The 23,687-nt window shown below is 25.6% G+C and overlaps 1 long non-coding RNA gene across 1 annotated transcript in view; it reads left to right on the forward strand.

The window, feature by feature from the left end:
* The window catches only part of LOC129614212 (uncharacterized), a 149,396-nt gene that overhangs the window by 103,564 nt on the left and 22,145 nt on the right, over nt 1–23,687 (forward strand). The window contains exon 6 of the long non-coding RNA XR_008697365.1: nt 21,570–22,045. This is a non-coding gene — a long non-coding RNA (uncharacterized LOC129614212). The remainder of the gene's footprint in view (nt 1–21,569; nt 22,046–23,687) is intronic.

Here is a 23,687-nt window from a genome sequence, read left to right on the forward strand (position 1 = left end):
TAACACATGATTACACTGTTAATGTTACCATGTATGTATATATATATTATTTGTATGTAGATGATTAATGTGTATATGATAGATAAATATAGTATTTTCATATTTTATATTTACATATTATATTATGAAAATGTCAACGCGCAAAATTGATTGACTGATTGCGCGACAATTTCCTTTATAATATAGAGCAAAAAAAAATATTAAATGTAGGTACCTTTAATATAGATATGCGCATATTACACATACACATGTTTATCTCAATATATATATATTTACATATTATATATATATATATATATATATATATAAATTTTCACCTTCAATTATTTTTAATTTCATTCATAATAATTATTGTGTGTTGTACACACAAATTGCTGTTGTTGTTGTTGTTACTTTATGCTTTCATATTGGTGGTCGTAGTTTCTACATATAGATAGAAGAGAAATTGTTGTTTTAAATGACTTTTGAATGTAAATTTATTTACAACAGGTTGTTATTATCAAAAATGTCGCCTTTTTGTATTACAGTTGGTCGGCTGTTTTTTTTTTTTGTTTTTTAATTTTTAAATTTCATTTATTCAGAATTGATTTTATGGGAGTTGATTTGCTGTTTGAATAATTTTTTTTCTTTTCCCCCTTAAACAAAATTCATCTATAGTTAAATTATTAAAAATTAATTATTTTCTGAAATATTATTTATTATTTTTATGTATTTCATCGCAGCTATTTAATATTTTGTAATTTCAATTGATATTGGCCACGAATTCTTGTAATTCAAAAAAAAAAAAATTATCATTGGAAGTACAAACAGGGTGGCCGTTTTTGAATATATTTTCTTCCAAAATTAAATGATTGAAATTGAATTGAATTTTTGTGCCTAATGAAAGAACCTTATTATAAATTGTAAAATAAATTTGATTAATTAATTAATTTGTTCATAAATTTAAGTAACTACTCGTATAATCACTAATCTTACAGAGTGTTCGAATATTTTTCAGTTGAAATTATTTTACAATTTTTTTTCCCTAAATTGTAAGCCTAATTACGAATTCAATTGGTTTGCAATTAATAAAACAAAAATAAGTTCAAGAAATGAAGAAGTCGTTTCAAGAAATGAAGATTATCATTTGATGGGCAAAGCCTAAGAAAATATTGGAAAACACTTTGAAAATTTGGAAATTTTATATAGAATTAATTTGATTTGCATCTCTTACAGTATTTTCAATTGATTAAATTTTGAAATTTCAATTATAAGCAAATTCACATAGTCTTCTAACTTTTACTGAGATCATTTTACACAATTATTTATTTTAAGGTACACAAAAATATTGAAACAATTTAAACGTAAATTCATATAGACCTACTACATCGAACAGAACATAACAACTTCATAAAATTTACACATTTTAATGTTATACGTATAACAAAATTGTTATATTGAATTTTGTTCTATTTAATTTCATTAAACCTTTATTATTTTTTTTTTAAATAATATTCATATATAGAAAGGCATAATTGTAATATTTACATAATAATATATATATATATATATACAATATAATTATATATACAAAATTGTATAATAATATAAAATTACATTCATGATGGTGGCGGCGGTTATTCTCTTATAAAACAAATAAATTGTTACGCGAAATAATCAAAAACAAAGAAAAACACAAAACACCCATCTATAATCTTAATATTGATGAATACTAGGGATTGATTGAAAAATATATGTAATATCTTTGACAAAGAATGACAAAATGTTGCCTCAACAAAATCTTAACATATAACGACATCTAAAATATATATATAAATTCGATTCTACATTAAAAAGGTTATATCGTATCCGAGTCAGTATCAAATGAAAACAATAAAATTCAAAATTAAAAAAAAAATAAGCAAGGATAATTTTTTTTTTTTGTTGTTGTTTGTCTTTTACATTTCTTGTTGAAAAGTGAGCACAAATCAATGATAAAAATTTGTGAACTGGTATATATAGAGAGAAGAGAAATCACATATTATTTACATTTATATAGTGAGAGCGTATCATACTCAGTCATCTGCAGGTTATAAATAGTGTTGATATGCAGATTTTATCTGTTTCCTTTTGATCGATTGTGTGTAATTTTGAATTGTGTGCATTTTTCTACCTTTGTTTTTGCGTTTTTATTATACAAAACAAATTCGCATCTTGATTGTAATCGGGTATCTATAACTATAAAGATTTTGCGAGGAGAGGACAATTTCCATTATGAAAATCCGGGACACAAAAAAAAACATTTTTTTTTTTATTTCATTTGAAAATTAAAGGTTTTGATTTAATTTTTTTTTATTATTATTATTTTTATTATATTTATACACTTTTTATTTAAAAGCGACCGTATAACAATTTTTTTTTTTTATGAATAAATGCGTATAGAATTAAATTTAAAATAAAAAATTGGTTGTATTTTTTTGTGAGTTTTTTTCCCATTTTTTTTTTTGTCTTTTGTAACTTGTAAATGCTAAGACAGTTGAATACACCTTGAATGTAAAATTGTAATTGAAGAATAAATTAAATTTGAATGAGGAAGACAATATACAAAATATATATATATATATATGTATAAGTAGTATCATTTTATGTTGCTTGTATAGCGGGGTCCATTTAAAATTCAAATATAAAATTGATAATAATTTTTATACCGAATGCAAATGTATGAAAGTCATAAAAAAAAAAATAATTTTCTTATTGCTCTTACACACAGATTTTATGTTCGTTCTAGAAAAATTAATAAGTTTCGAAATCGTGACAAGAATTAAATTCAATATTATAAATTGTATGGAAATAATTTAATTTGGTTATCATTTAAATCGAAATAGAGAAAATAATATAAATTTTTGCTAAACAGTAAGTAATGATATTCTGCATACTAATAATAATTAGAAAAAAAAAGCAACGCTTCCGAAAAAAATAAGAAACTTATATATGGAAACCAATTTCTTTTAAAATCAAACAACAAAATTTTTTATCATTTCGTAAACGTAAAAGGATAGAGTTAATCGTAACAACTCTTTGGTATTCGTATACAAAATATTCTCTAAGAGTAATATTGCTCCGAAAGGAACAGAATACATATTAAGAATATTTTTGAACTTCTATGCCAGGCATCAGCAGCTAATTGTGATATTCTTATACAATCACCATCTATATTTTGTGATTATATACAATCGTGATTTTATTAAACACCCATATTCTGTTAGTCACTTGGGAGTAATAGGATATTATTAAAAAGAATTTTGTATTTTAAAATAAAATTTCGAATTACGAAATTGGTTTTTATTCAAAAAATTACAAGATTTTTAAATAACAACCTGTTAAGTAATGCGACTAATAGAATATGAGTGAAACTTTTCACATAAAATTTGATCATTGTATACGATTCAAATTAAATTTCTTCCACATTAAAATGATATCTTTGAATTAAATTGCATTCAAACATTAAAAAATTTTCTTAATAGTCATAAGATTTTACAAAATTTGTGATTTAAATCTATATAAAAAATAACAAATTCGAAAATTTTAAAGTCACATTTTAATTCTGATACATTCTAGATTCTTATATCCTTAAAATTCAATAATAACATTGCTCTAAACATATAAAATTAAACACATATACAAGAGTATAAGACGAAAAATATAAAATTTTTGAATACTAAATTTTTACTATTATCAACATCAAACACCGTTCACAACACTATGACTATTACTGCTATACAACAAAAAAAATCCTTTCGAAACACTGAAATAATAAAAATAACTTTTTATTTAATTTCTAATTAACCACATTTTTAGAATTTTATTTTGCAAAGACTGAAATTCTCAAAATGAAGATAAAAAACAAAAGGACACAATTAAAATTCAAAAATTTTATAAATTCTATATAAAGCATTTGGTTAGATTAAAAACAAAATTTAAATGGCATCATTTTTATAAGGGAAAAAGCAAATTAAGTATAACATTTATTTTTCAAATGTGTAATTTTATTAATACTCACTTCGTATTCGGAAATAATATGTATGTATGTTTGTATGTACATATATAAAATCAAAAACTTTTTATCTTAGTTTTCAAACTATCCTGAGAGCATAAAAATATTCCATTTCCCAAAAAATATTTTTCGAATTAAAATTGAAAATGAAATCAAATTTTTATTTTCTTGAAATAGAATAATTCCACATATACAGGGTGTTTCTTCTAATGGTAAAACAAGCAATATAGAGTAACCTAATGGTTACTCTATATTGCATGGTTCCGAAGTTATGAGCAATAAATAAATGCTCATAAATGCAGGAAAAATCTCGTACCTTTTTTTCAAGAGGCTGTTGCCTAAAAATAAGCACATTTATACCCCCCCCCCTCCCTACCACCCCCTACACAATTTTTTGCTGGAAATTTATCAAAGCATTATTTGCCATCTTATGTGAAATACCCTGTATACATATCTATAAAATATGTAAATCTAAATCAAATGAGGTGTACAAAAAAATATACACTTACAATTTCTACATTACCCAAAAACCATAACATTTGGAATCTTTTGCAATTTAGTACACCACACTAAAGGTATTTATTCACACAAAAAAAGAGCTCAATTTTTTATTTTATACTCTTGTCTTCTATATAGAAACCCTCCTGCATGGTCTAGTTAAATTTTCATATTAAAACCAAACATTTTCTATAATATATACAAAATATTAAATCCTAAGTGACCATACGATTCTTACTTTAATAACGTTGGTATTCTAATGGGAAAAAAGGAGCAATATAATTATAATTTTCAATTGAAAATATTTTTTTGAATATAAAGCAAAACCAAAAAAACCCCGACCGAAATTAAATAAAATTTTAAATAAATTAAGCTTGTAAAAAAAAATTCGTTCCTTATACATAAAAAATGGAAATAATTTGACCTATAAAGTTTTTTTAAGCAAGAATATAGAATAAATGGAAGTTAAAGGAAAATGACGGTAATAAAACGGAAAATTAAAAAAAAGGCCATTTTCAGTGCCAACACAAGCTTAAGATTTAAATTGAATGGGAACAAGTGAAATATCAATAATTATTCTCAGAATTCAACAATGTCGGGAATTCTATGCATTTCAAATGTCTTGAATTGAAATTAACGCATGAGACCAAATTCGAATATTCTTAATTTTCTTAATTTTATTCAAATTATTCATGTACTATATAGAAATTAGATTTTATGTAGAATTTAAAGGTAGAACAATTAAAAAATATTAATTGTAAAATTCCGAAGAAAAAAATTTTCTCAATCGTAATATTTCGCTCAATTACTCTATTAAAATTTCCCGATTGTTATGATTTATTTTTTATTATAATTAATTCTTTTCATTAAATAACAAACTAAATCTTTATACATTTAAATTTCACAAATAAAAATTTAGAATGGAATGACTTTGGATGTCAAGATTAAGAAAACAAAAATATAAAGAAAACTAGAAAATATAAAAAAAGGCTCCTAAGACGTGATTCCAAATTGTCAACGTACAACAAAATGTTAATATATAACCAAATAATAAAGCCTATATGGGCATATATATATATGATGTACGGCTATGAGATTGTTCTAAGCCGCTAAAACATATAAAACCAAATTTTTCAAAACAAGATGCTTTGTAATATAGTTGGTGGCCATATGGTGTATGGACGCAATAGTGAGATAAGAAATTGGGTGTCTTCGAAGTAAGTGATTATATAAGGAAAAATGCTATGAAACATGTAGCACATTTGAAGCAGCATGTAAATATTGAGGATTACCGTCTGATAGAGGAGAGTGTTATAATAGAACGAGTACTCTCGAATTAATCTAAAGCACTAAAAAACCTTACCCGACCCTTTTTTCACGGAATGTAGACACAAAAATATGATAGATGAAAACTATTGGTCAATAGATTGACTAGTTTCAAAAAGTGGGTTTTAGATTGGGTTGAAATACCCCACTTTTTATAGGTCTAGCGGCAATTCAAATTAGCCTATCTTTGCTTCTCGATGATTTTTAGTAAAATCATGTTGCCGACTTTTTGATATTTTTATATTATATTTAATACAACAAATTCAATTTATTTTCTTGTTTTTTTTTCGGTTATGTACAATTTACGGATATCTACTGTATAGGTACACATATAATAATTTTTGATAAATTGGTTTCCTTTGTTCCAACATAAACAATAAAAAAAAATATAATATATATATAACATGTGTATATATACTCATATGTATATATATATATATATATACATGTGAATTTTTTTTTGCTGCTATAAACTGCTGTCGTCATATAGTCAATTGTTGTCACAATATATTCCAATAATAATAAACTGACCCCATAGGTTATTAGCTTACTAAACAAAACTAATCTGCTTGTTATTTTATGATCTTAAGCCGCCACCGCATATAGTTTCTCGATTCAAAATGCTTTTATTATAAAACAAAAAAAATATATTCAATTCAATCAACCTACAAAATAGAAAATTAAAAAAATGCGAGAAAAAATAGCACTAAACACATTTACGAGTATAAGAAAAAAATATTACGAAAAAAAAATTCATATCTGCTGCAACACTATGAATGACTTTATAAGTTGCATATAGAAAAATATAAGCACCCGCGCATAATATTTTTAACCGATCCATGAATTTTTTGTGATCTCTTGAATTCTATATATACGAATTTTGTCGTCAATTTACTTTTATTTTTTATTTTTCTTTACTTTCATAATGTTGTCCATGACTTCTATATCGTGATAGAGATGAATTTGAATTGCATTCACCTAGGCAGGCATGCTGTTTAAGTAGGTGTACAGATACAATAACAAAAACAAAAAGAGAAAATAAAACTGAGCAAGTAAAAATGTTGGAAAAAAACAAAAAAAAAACAAAAACTACCTAACTAATTTGAGAGGAAATAACAAAATAAATGCAGTTAAGTTAGCGCAGTTATGCTTCATAAAAAAGAGTAAAAAGAAAAGAGAGAAAAAATATTAAAATATTTTTGCATAAATTTTGCATGCGTGCAATACTTTAAATGCCAGAATTTTTTTTCTCTTATTTTGTTTTTTTTTTTTTACAATAAATATGTATTTGGTTTTTAATAGATGCCGCCACCAACATAGTTTCGTTGGTCGAGTCATATCTTAAAAGTCGTCAATTTCAGTCAAATAACAATGTTCACTTATAAAGTTTTTAAACGGTATCCATTGGATTACAGTGTTTTTTATGTGCCTAAAATTATTTTTATGTGCAAAACAAAAATTTTTATTTAGTTGTTTTCTTTATGAATGTTCAATTATATACGATATAATTTTCTGTAAGTATACCTAAGCTATACATCTAACTTTGGTTATTAGAAAATTAACGCTTTTATTTATAGGTACATATATATTATTATTATGTACATACTTTGTATCGCGAAATATTCCGACTTTTCATTGTAGATCGTTTCAGTGTTCAATTTATAGGCGCTCAATTTTCTATTCATTCTATAATTTGTGAATTTTTTATGTGCGAAAATTTTACTTAAATGGAATTCTATTGAATATACTATCACTAGTTATACATATATGATATATATCACAAGTACAATAGTGCTGGTGATATATATCATATATATATAGAAGTACAATAGTGATATATATCACTGGTTATACATATATGATATATATCACAAATACTATAGTGCTAGTGATATATATCATATATGTACAAGTACAATAGTGATATATATCACTATAGTTATACATAGGTGATTTACGAGTATAATTATTTGAGAAATTTGTTACATATGAATAGAAAATTATACGTACAAAGATGCATACCAACTTATAATTCAATGTTCAAAAAAGAAAAAACAATCCAAGAAGTGACATGAATATCAGTTAGAGAATGACAATAAAACACTTTGATAAGTTTGAAGTAAAGGCATTATAAGCACTTTAAGAAAATAGTTAAAATTACTGCAAAGCAAAAATTCTAATAAAGGCAACTTCAGATAAACAAAACAAATCAGAATGATTAATTAGCACAGGTATCACAGAATTGACACAAGAAATGTTTGCAAACTCCCGCTATTTTTGCCTACTTACTAAACTGCTCAATTTTAGAACTTGACATTTTTGCTAACTTACAAATTTTAATCAAAATATTTGAGTATAATATTATTAAAAATATTTTTAAACCATATTTGTAAGCATAATTATTTGATAGATTATTTTTTTAATGTCAACTTCTTTTTTTTTTCAATAAAGTCGCTATAATATTACAAAAAAAAAAGATTGTAATTAAAATTTTTTTTTAGCATTTCGGACTCAACCTTAAGTGTTTAAATATCAAAAACAAAATTTTTTTTTTTGTTCATTTTTATAGAAATAAAATTTCTATTATTAAGAACTACTTAATAAATTCTCATTTAAAAAAAAAAATATTATTCAGTATTCTCTATAATGCCTTATTAAAGTAATGTCAATTAATTATTCCAAAATTGGCAACATTTTATAGTCATTAGTATATTAAAAAATTTAAAAATTTCGAACATAATTTTTATTACAATATCACCAACATTTGAAAATGAAAATAAAATTTAACAATTAAAATTCAGAAATTTGTCACATTCTCCTTTTATTTTGTGACAATTTAATATTCACTTTTAATTTCAAATAATTTATTGCCTATTTTTATACCCTGCACTTCGTGAAGGGTATATTAACTTTGGTATGGAGTTTGTAACTACTTGAAGGAGTCATCTGCGGTATGGACATATATATATATTCTTGCTCAGCGTAAAATTCTGAGTCGATTTAGACATGTCCGTCTGTCCGTCCGTCCGTCCGTCCGTCCGTCCGTCCGTCCGTCCGATCGCACGATAACTCAAAAACGAATAATACAATCGACACCAAACTTTCACAAGTTTTTTCTTTTGTGCCAAGGACGAGCCCTATTGTTATTGGACTAATTCGGACAACGGGTTCGGGTAGCTGCCATACAACTCCAAGAGTTTATTTTAAATATTTCAAAAACTAATAAAGGTATAAATATAAAATTTTGTATACATGTGTCCAATTATATTCTACACATGCTCTAAAAATTATAATGGGATAGCTGCACCGGTTCGGGTGGCTGCCATACAACTTCAACAGCAAATTTTTTATATTCGGCAAAATAATAAAGTCAGATTCATGAAACTTGGCAGTCTTGTGTCCAATTATAGGTCAAATATATTTCTGAAGTTTTAGAGGAATCGCTTGACAGGTTCGGGTACCTGCCATACAACTCCAGAAGCTAATTTTAAATATTTGGAAAAATAATAAAGTCAGATTCATGAAACTTGGCAATCATGTGTCCAATTATGGCTCAAATATATTTCTGAAGTTTTGGTGGAATTGCTCGACAGATTCGACTAGCTCCCATACAAGTCTAAAAGCTTATTTTAAATATTTGGAAAAGTAATAAAGTCAAATTCATGAGACTTGGCAGTCGTGTGTCCAATTATAGGTCCGACATATTTCTAAAGTTTTGGTGCGATTGCTTGACAGATTCGAGTAGCTCCCATGCAAGTCTAAAAGCTTATTCTTAATATTTGGAAAAATAATAAAGTCAGATTCATGAAACTTGGCAGTTGTGTGTCCGATTATAGATCAGATATACTTGTGAAGTTTTGATGGAATTGCTTGACAGGTTCAGGTACTTGCCATAAAACTCCAAAAGCTTATTTTACATATTTGCAAAAATAATAAAGTCAGATTCATGAAACTTGGCAGTTGTGTGTCCGATAATAGATCAGATATATTTGTGAAGTTTTAGTGAAATTGCTTGACAGGTTCGGGTACTTGCCATACAACTCCAAAAGCTTATTTTAAATATTTGGAAAAATAATAAAGTCAGATTCATGAAACTTGGCAGTTGTATGTTGAGTTATAGGTCACATATATTTCTGAAGTTTTGGTGGAATTGCTTAACAGGTTCGAGTAGATGCCATACAAGTCTAAAAGCTTATTCTTAATATTTGGAAAAATAATAAAGTCAGATTCATGAAACTTAGCAGTCGGATGTCCAATTATAGGTCAGACATGTCCGTGAAGTTTCTATAGAATGATTTTAGAGGTTCAAGTAATTGCTACACAATAACGAAAGGTGCAGGGTATAATTCAATCGGTTTATACCGACTGAAACGTTTTTACTTGTTATAATACAGAATAGTAAACAATAACACTATTTAGATCAAATTAATTTTTAGGTTCCAAATTTCATTTACACATCAACGCTACCTTAAACGCAACTATTAAACTACTTTTAATTTTCAGAAATCATATAGAACATAGAAAAATATAAGCACCCGCGATACGACACAGAAAAATATAAGCACTCATAATATTTTTAACAAATCCAAATAATACAACAGTGACTATTGTGGAACAACACTTAAATGACGTTTGTCAAAAAAAAAAAAAAACAAATTTAACGAGCAGAAAGTCTAAATTTCTGTCATTTTAATATCTCATAAAATCAAACTAGTATTTGATAGATGGCGTACTATTTTTTCTTGTCTAACAAAACTTATGGACACACAACCATAAACCTTTTAATTACAACAAATTTTTGTCATTTCATACAAAATGTATTGAGAATGTTTGATATGTGAAAGTTACCTCTATATTAAGACTATAATTATTACGTACGCATACAAATTAATGAAGAAATTAATAAAGAATTTTAAGAATTTTCAAGTTTTACATATGCGAAATTTTTTTTTTGAAATAGAAAATCTCACAATTTACATACATGTACTAAATTTCTCTTTCTAATGTTAATTCAAACTATAAACTAGCAAATGTGTCTAACAATTCAAACTAAACACAGAGATTTCATTTTTATTGAATGTCTCTAAAAACTATTCAAAAAATAGTAGATTCTTCGTTTCATACAAACAAAATATACGTTCATACATGTTTGTGGACTGACAAACGACGACAATATTATGCGTTCGTTATTGCAATACTCGTACACAAACAAAACACTCACAAAAACAATGATAATATTACAAAATATTCTGTTATTTATTTATTTTTTGTCAAAACTGACCTCAAATAAAAAAATTTAAAAATTTTTTAATTTTCTAAAGAGACTTCTTTTTTTTTTTTTTTAAACCCAATATTAAAGACTTTCATACAATCGAAAATATTTAAAATAACAAAAAAAAAAAAAATATTTTTTTTTAAATAAAAACAAAATTGCTCGCCCCTGCATTTTTCACATTTTCAATTTCATTCTTTAAAAAAAACATTGAAATATTTTTTTCTTAATGTTCATAGCTTTGCATAGAAATTTTACTACGCAAAATAAAATTTGTTAAGAAAACCAAAAAAAAAAATAAAAAAAGAAAACAGTTACACACACATCACAAGTATGCATGCAATCACAAGTAATTGAATGTGTGTCCGTATATCTACATGCATATGAACGAACGCAAAGTTTACAATCGTTCTTTTATTAAATTCGACATTATTAAAATAATATACAGTTACATTAACTGCAGAATTCATACCAACAATTTTTCGAAACACCGAATTCAACTAAAATCAATTTTTTAAAAAGAAAATTTTATATAATCTTCAGTAGTGCTTTAGAATATTTTAATCTTACATGAGCACACTAATACTGAATCACTATTTTTGTCACAAACACACATATGCACATGAAAGAAATTTTATATCTACGTTTGTATGTAGATTAAGTATAATGTATAAAACATTTAATAAAAAAAAAAAAAATATAATAATGAAAAACAATAACAAAAACGAAAAAAAAAAAAAAAAGAAACACATGAGGCGCCATCTGATTCCTTAAAGTCGATTTTCCGGTAATTCTAATAAAAATTTAAATACAACTATGACATTTTATGGGATTTTTTTTTGAAAATTTTCCATATTGCAAAAATTTTCTCAAATTGAGGGAATCCACATTGGAGTTATTGGATTAATATAAAACATGTGCAATCCTTATTTGGAAGGTTGTTTCAAAAAAAACCAAAAAACCAAAAAAAAAAAAACCAGCCAACATTAATTTGTATATAAAATTTATGTGTGTGTGTGTATGTTTTAATATTAAATTGTGTATATAGGTATTTAAAGCAAGAATTAAATATGCGTGTACAAAGTCAAATAGACTTTCTATGTATAAATGAATATGAGAGTAAAATAGCAGCAAAAATGAAATTGAAAACAAAAATTAATTTTTTTTTTTTTTGGGTAGCACTCATTTGTGTTATTTCTGTTGTTGTTGTTGTTTGAGTTGCTGTTTTTCTTTTGAGACTCTGAAATCACAATATTAGGCGTACTAAATATTTAAAATGTTCTTTTTTTTACATTATATATGCTTGGCTCTTATATACCGAAAGCAATTAAAATTTTAATGTGATACAATAATGATTAAGCTTTTTTGATATTTTATGAACAGGCATAACGCATATACCTATTATGTCAATACTAAATCGAAATAGTTTTGAAAGAGTATTCGTTGAAGCGTGTAACCTTTATATTTAGAATATAAGTTATGGGTCAAATTTTAAATTGCATATCAAAAATCTTAGTACTAGATTTTCACATATCTAAGTAATAGTGTGCCAGTTTTTGGGGTTTAGATTAGATTTGTTTTTAAACGAAAATACGAAGTTACTTTTTGAGTTCCGTGCAAATTATTGATTTTATACGAGTAACATGAAGACTACAATCTTAAATTTATTGATAACCGCCTTTTTAAAACAATGAACCAGTTTATTAAATACACTGCAGATTTTCAGTTTAAGTTGAACACTGCGGCTTAAATATTTTCTAAGGTATGATTGTATTTTTATTTTATATATACGTAGTTACTTTAAGTAACTCAAAGCAGTCCGGATAATTTTTGAGTATATGATGAAATTATTTCTCATGAATTAATTTTTGGTTCTTAAGTCACTGCCTCAATTGCATAAGAAATTAAATAAAGTGAAAGTTTTATGGAATTTTTAGTACTTTTCTGAAAAATTTTTGAAAACAGTTTCTTCCATTTCCACCCTCTCTCAAGTTAATGCCGCTCAAAAAATTGTAAAACTTGAATTTTTGACACCTTATATTTGCAAAACCGCAAGCTTTTTTAAATTTCTATAAACACAAAACGCTAACGGTAAATGTCATGCCATTGAAAAATATAATTATTCTTCTTAACTTTTGCAATTAGCCCTTAAAATCGAGCATTATGTTAATGCCTCTTTAAAATTTTGCTTTATTTCAAAGACTGCATAATCCGTTCATCCTAAATGTATGCAATTTTTTAAATATATTCGTATATGAATAATCGTAATTTTAATAATGTAGTATATCGCTAGATTGCTTTTAAAAGCAGTACTTTCACTTGTTAATTGGAAAAGCCTTAAATTACAAACCATTGATTTGACCTAATTTTATCTTTAAATAATTTAAAACTTAATCGAATCAGAATTCAACGTTAAACAGAAATCTGTACGAATATATGCATAGTTTAAAGCTCCTATAAAATTCAGTTAGCAAATATGAGGCTTGTCTTATAGTTAAGCTTCTTAATTAATTTTTTTTTTGAAAAACCATTTAAAATTTAGAAGAGCCTATCAGAGTTAGAGAATTTTTTTAAGTTTTCAATGTTGCAATTTTTTTTTACAGTATTTTGGCTTCCTATTAACCATAAACATTGTGAGGTTCAAGAAATCACTTAGCATATTTCGAAATCGAAACTGTTTCTCTATTTTTCGAAAATTTTTTTAAAAGCAAAATTAAATTTTTGTTTACAACTTCTTCAACATTTCATTGAAACGAAAAATAATTTTTTTTTTTTATTTTTTTTTTTTTCATACTCAGTTTCACTTTTTTAGTTATTTTTACTTTGACATTTGTAAAATTTCAAAAATGTTAGAAAATAAAAATTGAAAAATTCATTTAAAAATTATTTAAAAATTTAAAATGTTGATGATATGGCAATAAAGAAAATATTAAAAAAAATTTCAAGTTAAATATCATTGGTACGATACCCACATACATAGATTGCTATAGCATACAACAAAATACATGGAGTAGTTACAAAAATTTAAGTATAATTTATAACTGGCATGCTTATTATTATATAAAAATACTTGAGTTTATATTTGTGGAGGAAGTTTTGTGATGAAGTAAGTTTCTCATCTTGAAAAATGTTTTTCTTTTTTTTTTTTTGATTTATTTCATTCTTCAAAATGAAGAAGAATGAACAAAATCACAATGACATAATTTTATAAAAATGATAGTTATACAAAAATAATGTTGATGACAGTGAAAATATTTTGAAAAATTTCAACTAATTTTAATATTATCATTTAAATTGTCATCAAGTATTGTAGTTATAAAAATTATTTATAAATTTTTGTATATATATGAAAGATAAACCGAAATGAAAATTGGATTCGACTATATGACGAGATTCTACAAATTAAATAGAAAAACGTATGTAGTCCTCTAAGGGCACATTAACAGAGTTATTGTGGGATAACATTATTTTATGAGTGAATTTTTTTGAATTCCTTAAATTTTTAGAATGAATTCAGAGTAAATTCAAAAAACATAACAGTCAACTGTAACACTGCTGTATTTGGTATATGTGCTATAAATGTTCACATTTTAATATTTTCAATCCATTATGAAAGCTAACAAATAATTTTGTCAACAAGGAGCAGTAAATATACTTGAAAATCAATAAGTAAAGGTTCATAAGCTCCTGATATACTTGTATTTTTTAAACGTTCTTATACTTCCCATTCCAATTTCCCTGAATTACTTTTCTTTCTTCTACAAAAAATATTATTAAAAACGTATTTCAATAAAATATAAGTTCGTCTAATAATAATTATTCTTCTATAAGTTCGTAAATACCCGTAATATTGCTACAAAACCCACAATAAGTGGATCTTGAAATAAAATTATTTGTAAAAAAATTTTCAAATTTAAAGATTTTAAATTTATAAAATAAAAATTAATGAATTCTTTCCAATAAAATTCATAATCTAATTAATAAAAAGTATAAGGATTTTAAGAGAAAAGATTTATTTTAATAATTATTTTTTAATTAATAAAAAATATAGATGAATTTTGTAAAATTCTACAATATTGTAAATTTTTCATAGCAAATTATAAATTTATAATATTATAAATTTTATCCATTTATCTTTAACCTTTAAGATTGCTATACTTTATATCATCTCTCACATTCTCATACATATAAAATAATATATAGACGCTCTATTCTGTACTATGGCTACTTAATCTTCAACTTAATAATTACAAAATAATCGGTATATTAAGTAGAAGAGGCTTCAGAATATACTAATCAATCACATTTTATATGATAGTATAGGCTAGTATAACATTAAATTTTTTCTAACAACAAATCTCTAAAAATTTATCTCAATTTATTCTTAAATAATTCAATTTAATTTTAAAAAAATAAAACAAAAAAATAAATAAAAAAACATCGACTCAATTTAAATTCACTTAACATATAAACCTTTCAATTAGAGCACGGTCTCAATATACTCGTAGTATTTTTCTAATTTCCTTCTTTTTTTTCCATAATATTCTCATAATACTCTAATTTATAAGATTTATGACCGTATTTAATCCAATAATTTTACTATTTTTTCTTAAACTCCTCAATTCCCTTACCCTCCCACAATTTTTATTATTAATATTTTCTTAAAGTTCAAATCTTTAATCCAACATCAACAACAAAAAATTAAGAGAGCATATCACGCGCGTATTTTTAATGCAAAAAACTTCCTCATACAAAAAAAAAAAAAAAAAACAACCAGCAACAAAACAAAAAAAAAATCTGCATTCACCTTGCGCAATCATATAATTGCATCTGCATCACTATCAAATAGCATTATACCAAGTATAACCATGCTTAAAAATTTAACATATATACATTATACCGTACACGCTCGCAAACACACTTAATATTTATACGATCAACATAATCGTCATAAAAAAAAACAAGACACATCATATAACTATGGTGTATATAGTTAATCAGTTTGTCATAAAGGCGTACGAGGGTTAATCCCATTTCATTTCACGTTAAACACTCTTCTCGTTCACTCATATTTACAATCATTATCAACTATTATCAAGAATATCATAATTTCTACATTAAATAGGGTGATCTTTTAATAGCTTAGTTTTTCAACTTAACGTTAGATACGGGGAAATTTTTTAAGCTCGCATGCATACGTTATTTTTGAATGGACAAGTCAATTATTACCATTTATTTTTTAAGTTTAATTTACATGCAAATATAAAAATGACCCTCATAATAACCAAACCTATAATTATAGGTGATCAATTTGATCACTCGAATTGATCGCAATTATGCATAATATAGTTGTGGTGAGACTCAAGGGGGCAAATTTTTAGCTACTTTTTCGGAAATTTTTCGCCATTTTATCACCAATTATACTCGTTTTGGAAGCGAATGTTCAAAACAAAATCTTGAGGCATAAAATCGCATGATCTGGGATTACATTTTAACAAGTTCTAAACGGGAGGATATCAATTGATTTTCGAATACATTTCTTAAGTATTTATAATTTAAAAACGATATTGAACCATTAATTTCATTATTTGCTTAAATAACATTATCAAACAGAGCTGATTTGAAAAAACAAAAAAATTAAAAATATGAAAAATTAAACAACAAAAAAATCACCCTTTATATTAACTTGAACTGCATATTAACTCCGAACTTTTGAAAATATACAAGATTTGTTGATTTCTTTGTGTATAAGTATAATAATCATCATAAATGCAATGATGATTTATCATAATATTGATGATTACAATTTGTGTGATGATTTTAATGCATCAACACAACATGATTTATATGTATGTAGGTATATACATAACGTATTATATAAAAATGCATAACCATCATACGTAACGTACATTTTGTAATCATCATTATCATCATCATCATCATCATCATTATATATAGCGGGCGGAATTAATAGTGTTGTTAATCAAGCAGCGCCTTCATTTCACTATCATTTGAGTCATTCAATCATCATACTACTAAATTTCATACAACATTATAAAATTATTTTCATCGTGTTATTAGAAAATATAATAAAGTAAGAAAATAAAAAGAATAAGAAGAAGGAGAAAAAATTTTTTTAGATATAACATGACTTTAATCTTATAAAATAACAAGAAGAAGAGAATTTATTATGAATTTCATATCCAGCATAAGCGCCGCAATTTTAATAATTTATTTTTCTTAAATTCATAATAATATATGAACATATATACGTAATATATGTATGTATAAATGGTTAAACGTACTTAAATATATAGGAACATTACGAGTATATCAGAAAAACAAGGATAAAAATTTAATAATTGAAACTTGAATTTGTCAGATTTTGTACAATTAGATTTTGGGTTCAAGTCATTATAACAAAAATTTAATTAACCATAAAATTTATTATACAGAAAATATTTTTGTAGGAAACCCGAGAAATTTAAGTTTTATTGAGTGTTTTGTTACCAAAATTAATTCAGAAATCTCAAATTCTTAATAATTGAAGAGGTAAGTTGACAAAGAGGTTAACTTACATTTGCATTGTAACAAACTTTTTCATGAACAAATTGTAAAATTATTAATGTTCACTGTCAATCTCGCCTTCTATTAAGTTCCTAGCTATAAGAGTAATCACAATTTAAAATATATGAAATATAACGGTATACTATCCGAAAAACCCGATTTTCGTCAAAATGTTAGTTAACCCCTTTGTCCACTTACCTCTTCAATTGTTATTGAATATCAATTCGCCTAATTCAACAGAAAGGTGAAACAGTCCATATTAGCCTTATATTGCTTTCATTTCGAATTGCCTCAAACTGATTTATAATAATTACTTGCTAAGTCTATTACAGGTAATATATTTCTTCACTCCATCTTCTATTTACAATTAAAATGTTCTCTTACAATATTGTCAATCACAAATAAAACAATTTAACAAAAAATTCAATGACACATTAAGCTGTTTCGGTCACGTCTACTTTAGTAAAACGTTATCTTTAACAAAAATTATTTTCCCCGAATAATACGCGTAACGCAAGCCGAATAATACGATAGCTCGTCAGTTATATTATATTGAAACCCACAATGAAAATGAGGGTTAGAAAGGTGAAATGTCAAAAAAAAAAAAAGGAAAATGTTACCTCAACTACTTCATTCCAACCCTTTTAAACGAAACTTCATACCTGTCATCCAGGGCAGAACGAAGTTAAACTAAATTTGAAATAGAATATTTGTAATATCCAATTCTAATTGGTAGTTAATATGCATTGAAATTTTACCAGAAAATTTTTAAACTTGCATACTAGAAAATTTACTGGAAAATTTCGAAAAAATTCAATTTTGAAATTTGATTCTCCGACACCCCTTTCAATAGACATTATAACATTAATCTAGTGTGTATATATATGAAAAAGAAAAACTAGAACATACCGATTATATACAGTGATTTTTTTTTTCTATATGGATGATAATAAATAATGATAGACATTGAATGATAGTAAAAAAACTGGTGATATACCAGTTATATTATAATGATGGAGAAAATGTTAAAAGATCAACTCGTGGATTAAGTGATCCATAATGTCAAGAAATAGAAAAGCAAAAAACAAAAAAAAAATGTTTTCATTTGACTCATGAGCATTTTTCAAAAACATTTCTTAAAAAGATAAAAATGAAACATTAAAAACAATAATACAAACACTTGCATAAAACTTTGGCATTATACGAACAACATTTATAAAAACAGCAGTACATCAATTGAATCACATTATATATTCGCAACATTATATGCACAATATTGTACAACACAACAATATTATAAGTACTATATATAAGATATAATACAAGGTCTCAGAAACATTTGGCCCGCGTTCCGATTACATATCGATTACTATAGATTCGCCAACTTTGACTGTATACAGATTAGATCAGAAAGCTATGAATGTGACTTCAAGGAAAAGAATGTTGAGATGGCTAGAATACACGTAACGGAAGTCTCATAATCATAAGAGTCAGGCAGGTATTTAATTGAAACCAGAAAGAAAAAATAAAGGGGGGTGGGGGCGGGACGCGTAACATGGGACGACGAACCACAATTGAAGAGGCCGAATTAAATGAAAAAATGGTGGTCAGAAATTGAAGTATTCACCCTAAAATAGAATGCGATTCACAGGATTTGTTAAAACCTTATGTCCTGCAATAAAAAGAAACAAAATAATAAGATAGAAGCATTTGCAAGACAAAATGACCTTTGAAGATATTTCTTTATGAATTTTTAGTTAAGACTTGGGTTAGAATTCTCCATTTTTGCAAACTTGGAACAGTTTTTACGGTATAAGATGAAACAGGTGATGAAATCATTCAACAAACACAGACCTAAGCCTTTTGTTTCTTGTATTTTCCTCGTGTGTTCCGAACCATATGTTCGGGTTTTTATAATAAGAACTATAATGATTACAGTAGAGAGAAAACATGCTCCCAACACCGAGAATTATTATTTTCTCAATGAAATACTAAATAATATAAAATTGACTTATCACACTAAAACAATTTTTTAAAAAGGAAAATATCACTAATCACCCTTAGAGTGAAAAAGATTGCCAATGACTGATATATAAACGATTTCGGACAATCACTGCATATTAATTAAGATAACCAGTACATCTAAAAATTGAAAATTTTTTTTTTAACCATGATAATCATAATGGCATGTGATGATTATGTTACATAGCTAAAAAAAAAAAATTTCATAATAGCCTAGGAATAAAACTGTAACAAATGAAGAGATGATTATTTATTATGAAAATAACATGAAAATTAGAATTACGCGATATGACAGCTTATTGCCTTAGGATAGTATGGGGCCAGTCATATAAAATTCATATTTTATATATGAAGTATAATGATGAGAAAATAAGAAAAATAATAAGTAAAATAAAAAATTCAAGTGATTTTATTACTCTATTACAAGACGCCATCTATATTGCATTGCAGTCCTTTGCATATTATTTTCTTTCTTCTTTTTTTTTTTAGGTTTTTTTGTTCCTTTACTTTATGATTACTTAATCTATTGAAAATTATTCTTGTAATTAGTAAACTAACGATAATATGAGTTATTTAGACAAAACTAAACAAAATTCGTAATGATGAAAATTTCTGCATGAATTAGACAACTTGAAAAGTAAATTATATTCAAATTTTAACAAGCCGCAGACTTTTTTTTCAAAATTTATACTTAAATTTGTTCTCCTGATAAATTTTAGTCGAGAAAATTTTCGATATAAATCGTGTTACTCCTTAAATAACGCAGAAGCTTCCGCAATTTTATCATTTAGAGAAAGATGACAAAACTCATTTTATATTTTTGCAACAATTTTCTGGTAAGTAATAGAGAAGTAATGGCTAGTTAGAACATTAAACATAGTCGCCCCAAATCTGAACTCATAGATTCATAATTAATTAGAATTAGTAAAAGTTGACAAGAAGACGAAATCAGTGCATGTTAGAAATATATAACGAAAATTTGAGCATATTTATTAAATTTATAGCCCTCATAAACTAATAGATTTAGAGCTTATCATCAGCTACGATCACAATACACAAACCAGATATCCCTTCGGATACATAACTGGTGTCTGTTTTAAGATGTAAAGCGTTATAGGATATGAGCCGCCGTCTTTTTCTCGTAATAGTTAAATACTTGCACAACGACATTTTTGTGCAAATGATAGTAAGAGGTACAGCGATAAGAAAATTCACTAGGAATTGAGATTTGAGGTGTACCTTAAGATTAAATTGATTAGGATTACTGCTACCTTAAGATTTGAACTGTAAACATTGACTCTAGGCTGTTAGTGATTATGTACGTGTTGTTTTTTGTTTTTAATGAAAAATTTAATTAAATTTTAAAATAATTTTAAAAATTTAACACTAAATTTACAATATCCTTTAAAAACTTAAAATAAAAATATGAGATGCAAAATTTTCTTTCCTTTTTTCTCAAACAAGAAATTTTCATTTTAATTAAAACATTTCAACAAAATATTTCCATTTAATATTAAACTCTTTGAACTCGATTACAACCTTACGATAAAGTTGTTCGGTTCTTTTTACTTTTTCCTTCTATACCCTTAAACAAGACTCATTTTAATTTTTTATGAAAACCAAATATACAGAACGTGGTACATCAGAAATATTTTTCATTTCAAGATTTCAACAAAGATTAACAAACAATAACAGCAACAAAACAGTTAAAAATTAAACAGAAAAAAAAAATAAAACAAGAAAATTAAACTGTAAAAAAAAATTTTTTTTTTTCCTTACTATTGTAACAGTATTTATGAAACAACACTAATTTTATTCTTTATTTTTTTTACTTTTCCATATTAATTTCAGAATTTATTGTGTGAAATTTTTACAATATTTACGTACACTATAATATCTGCCTACACAAGATGACGCAAAATGAAACCAGGAGAAAAAACACAAAAAAACTTTTATACTGGTTACTATATCTGGTATAATAAACTGTAATGAAAATGGCGGAAAATTTAATGGACAAAGGAAACTGTTTAAAAAAATATATAGCAACTGAAAGGAAACAAAAAATTCGATCTTACTGTTTCGCATATCATTTAACATTTCAACACAAGAACTGTAATAATGTCAATACATAAAATACATATATTTGGTGTCACAAACTACACAAACTCATATGGTGAAAACAGCTATACTCTTATAATGAAATTAAGAAAATAAAAATATTTTTTTGTGAGAGACCGAGAGAAAAAAACATAATATGATAATGAAAATTTTATACCGTATGTAACACAAATGTACAAACATAATAAACATTTTCATATATCCTTTAGGTAAGTAAAATTATTTTCAATTACTTATTTTATCTTAACAAAAGATATGGGAAAAAGAAGAGAAAGGCAAAAACTTATGAATTTTTAATTATTTCGATCTTAAGAGCCTTTTTTTTTCATTATATATCGTTTTTTTTTTTGTGCCTATTGAAAAATAATTTTCATAATTGAATTTTCTATACATACAGATAAAGAATTTTAACATGCATAATATATGCGAATAAAATGAAATTAAAATTTTGTCAAATAAAAATTTTAGCTGTCGATTTTTTACAGGTTTTGATGTATTATTTTGGAAGAGGGTTGGAAATCTTTGAAATTTTTGGCGTTCCGATTGTTTTTACTTCTTCGTACAATGCTTAGTCCTAGCAATACATCTGATAATAAGTAATTTTCTGTTTCCCATTTTAATAATTAATTTTGTGTTAAAAAGGATTTTGCACAATGGATTTTGAATTTTTTGAATTAATTCCAATAGTGGAATAGAAAAATTTCTATATTTTAGAAATAAAAATTTAATATTGGTGTTGGTTCTTTAATTTTGCAATATTATTTGCAAAAAAAAATAATAATTCTTGTAATAACTCCGATACAACTTCAAATTATTTTATTTTATTGTCTTGTAAACAGCTATTGCCGGTACACAAAATAATATTGTAAAAGGGTCATTATTACGTCAAAAGTATTTGAAATTATAAATATAGTGCATTATTAAGTCTTTTTAAAATTTCGAAAAACACAAAAGTTTATATGGAAAGGGACAACAATACTTCTTTCAATGGACCGTAACCAGACTTTCTGTTGCCAAAGAAGTGACTGGGAGAGGTGGGCCAGGGTTGAACATTGAAACAGCTACCTGGGCCTCTCGCACTCTAAAAATTTTGTGTCCCCTTTAGGGCGGGGAGGGACGGAGGCTAGCTATGGTTGGTCGTCCACATTTAAGGCTATTGATGGGTGTTCTCACCACTCGAGTCACTGCCTCCCGATTGTCCATCTGAAATGGATGGGCAGGGTGGAAGACGGGTTCTGTCGTTTGTGCCTGGAGGAGGACGAAACATCCTCTAAACTCTAAACGTCACTCTAAATTAAATTATATTCGAATTGAATAAAATGAAGATCCAAAATCTTTTCAAGTTTATTTAAATAATTTATTGGAATTTTTTCAAAAAAAAATATTTTAATTAATTAAAAATTTCAATATAAAACTACAAATCACTTAATTACTCAATTAAATATTCATTAAATTTTTGAAAAATATTTTTCAAAAAAAAATACAAATTTGTTTTGTTTACAGTAGAAATTTTTTTTTTCTTTTAAGATTTTCTAGGACTCTTTAAATGAATATAATTTGATTATAAAATTTTCATCAATAAAAAAAAAAAAAAACAAATATTTAAATTTTATTTTTGTATATTTAATATAGGAAGGGCTTCGAATAGGCAAATAAATTCCATTTTTTTTTTATAACCAAATTTTTTATGATATTGAAAATTTTTTCTCTGATTTCTGAAATAAGACTTATGAATATTTTTAAATTAAATGCAAATTTCGTAAAATATCCTAACACCACTCACTATGCAACTCATTTAAAAGAACAATTAAGAGGACCAAATTAATAAAATATTGATATTAAGGAAAAATT

This window comes from Condylostylus longicornis, unplaced genomic scaffold, assembly GCF_029603195.1.
Source record: "Condylostylus longicornis isolate FDR11 unplaced genomic scaffold, ASM2960319v2 ptg000106l, whole genome shotgun sequence".
Lineage (NCBI taxonomy): Eukaryota > Metazoa > Arthropoda > Insecta > Diptera > Dolichopodidae > Condylostylus > Condylostylus longicornis.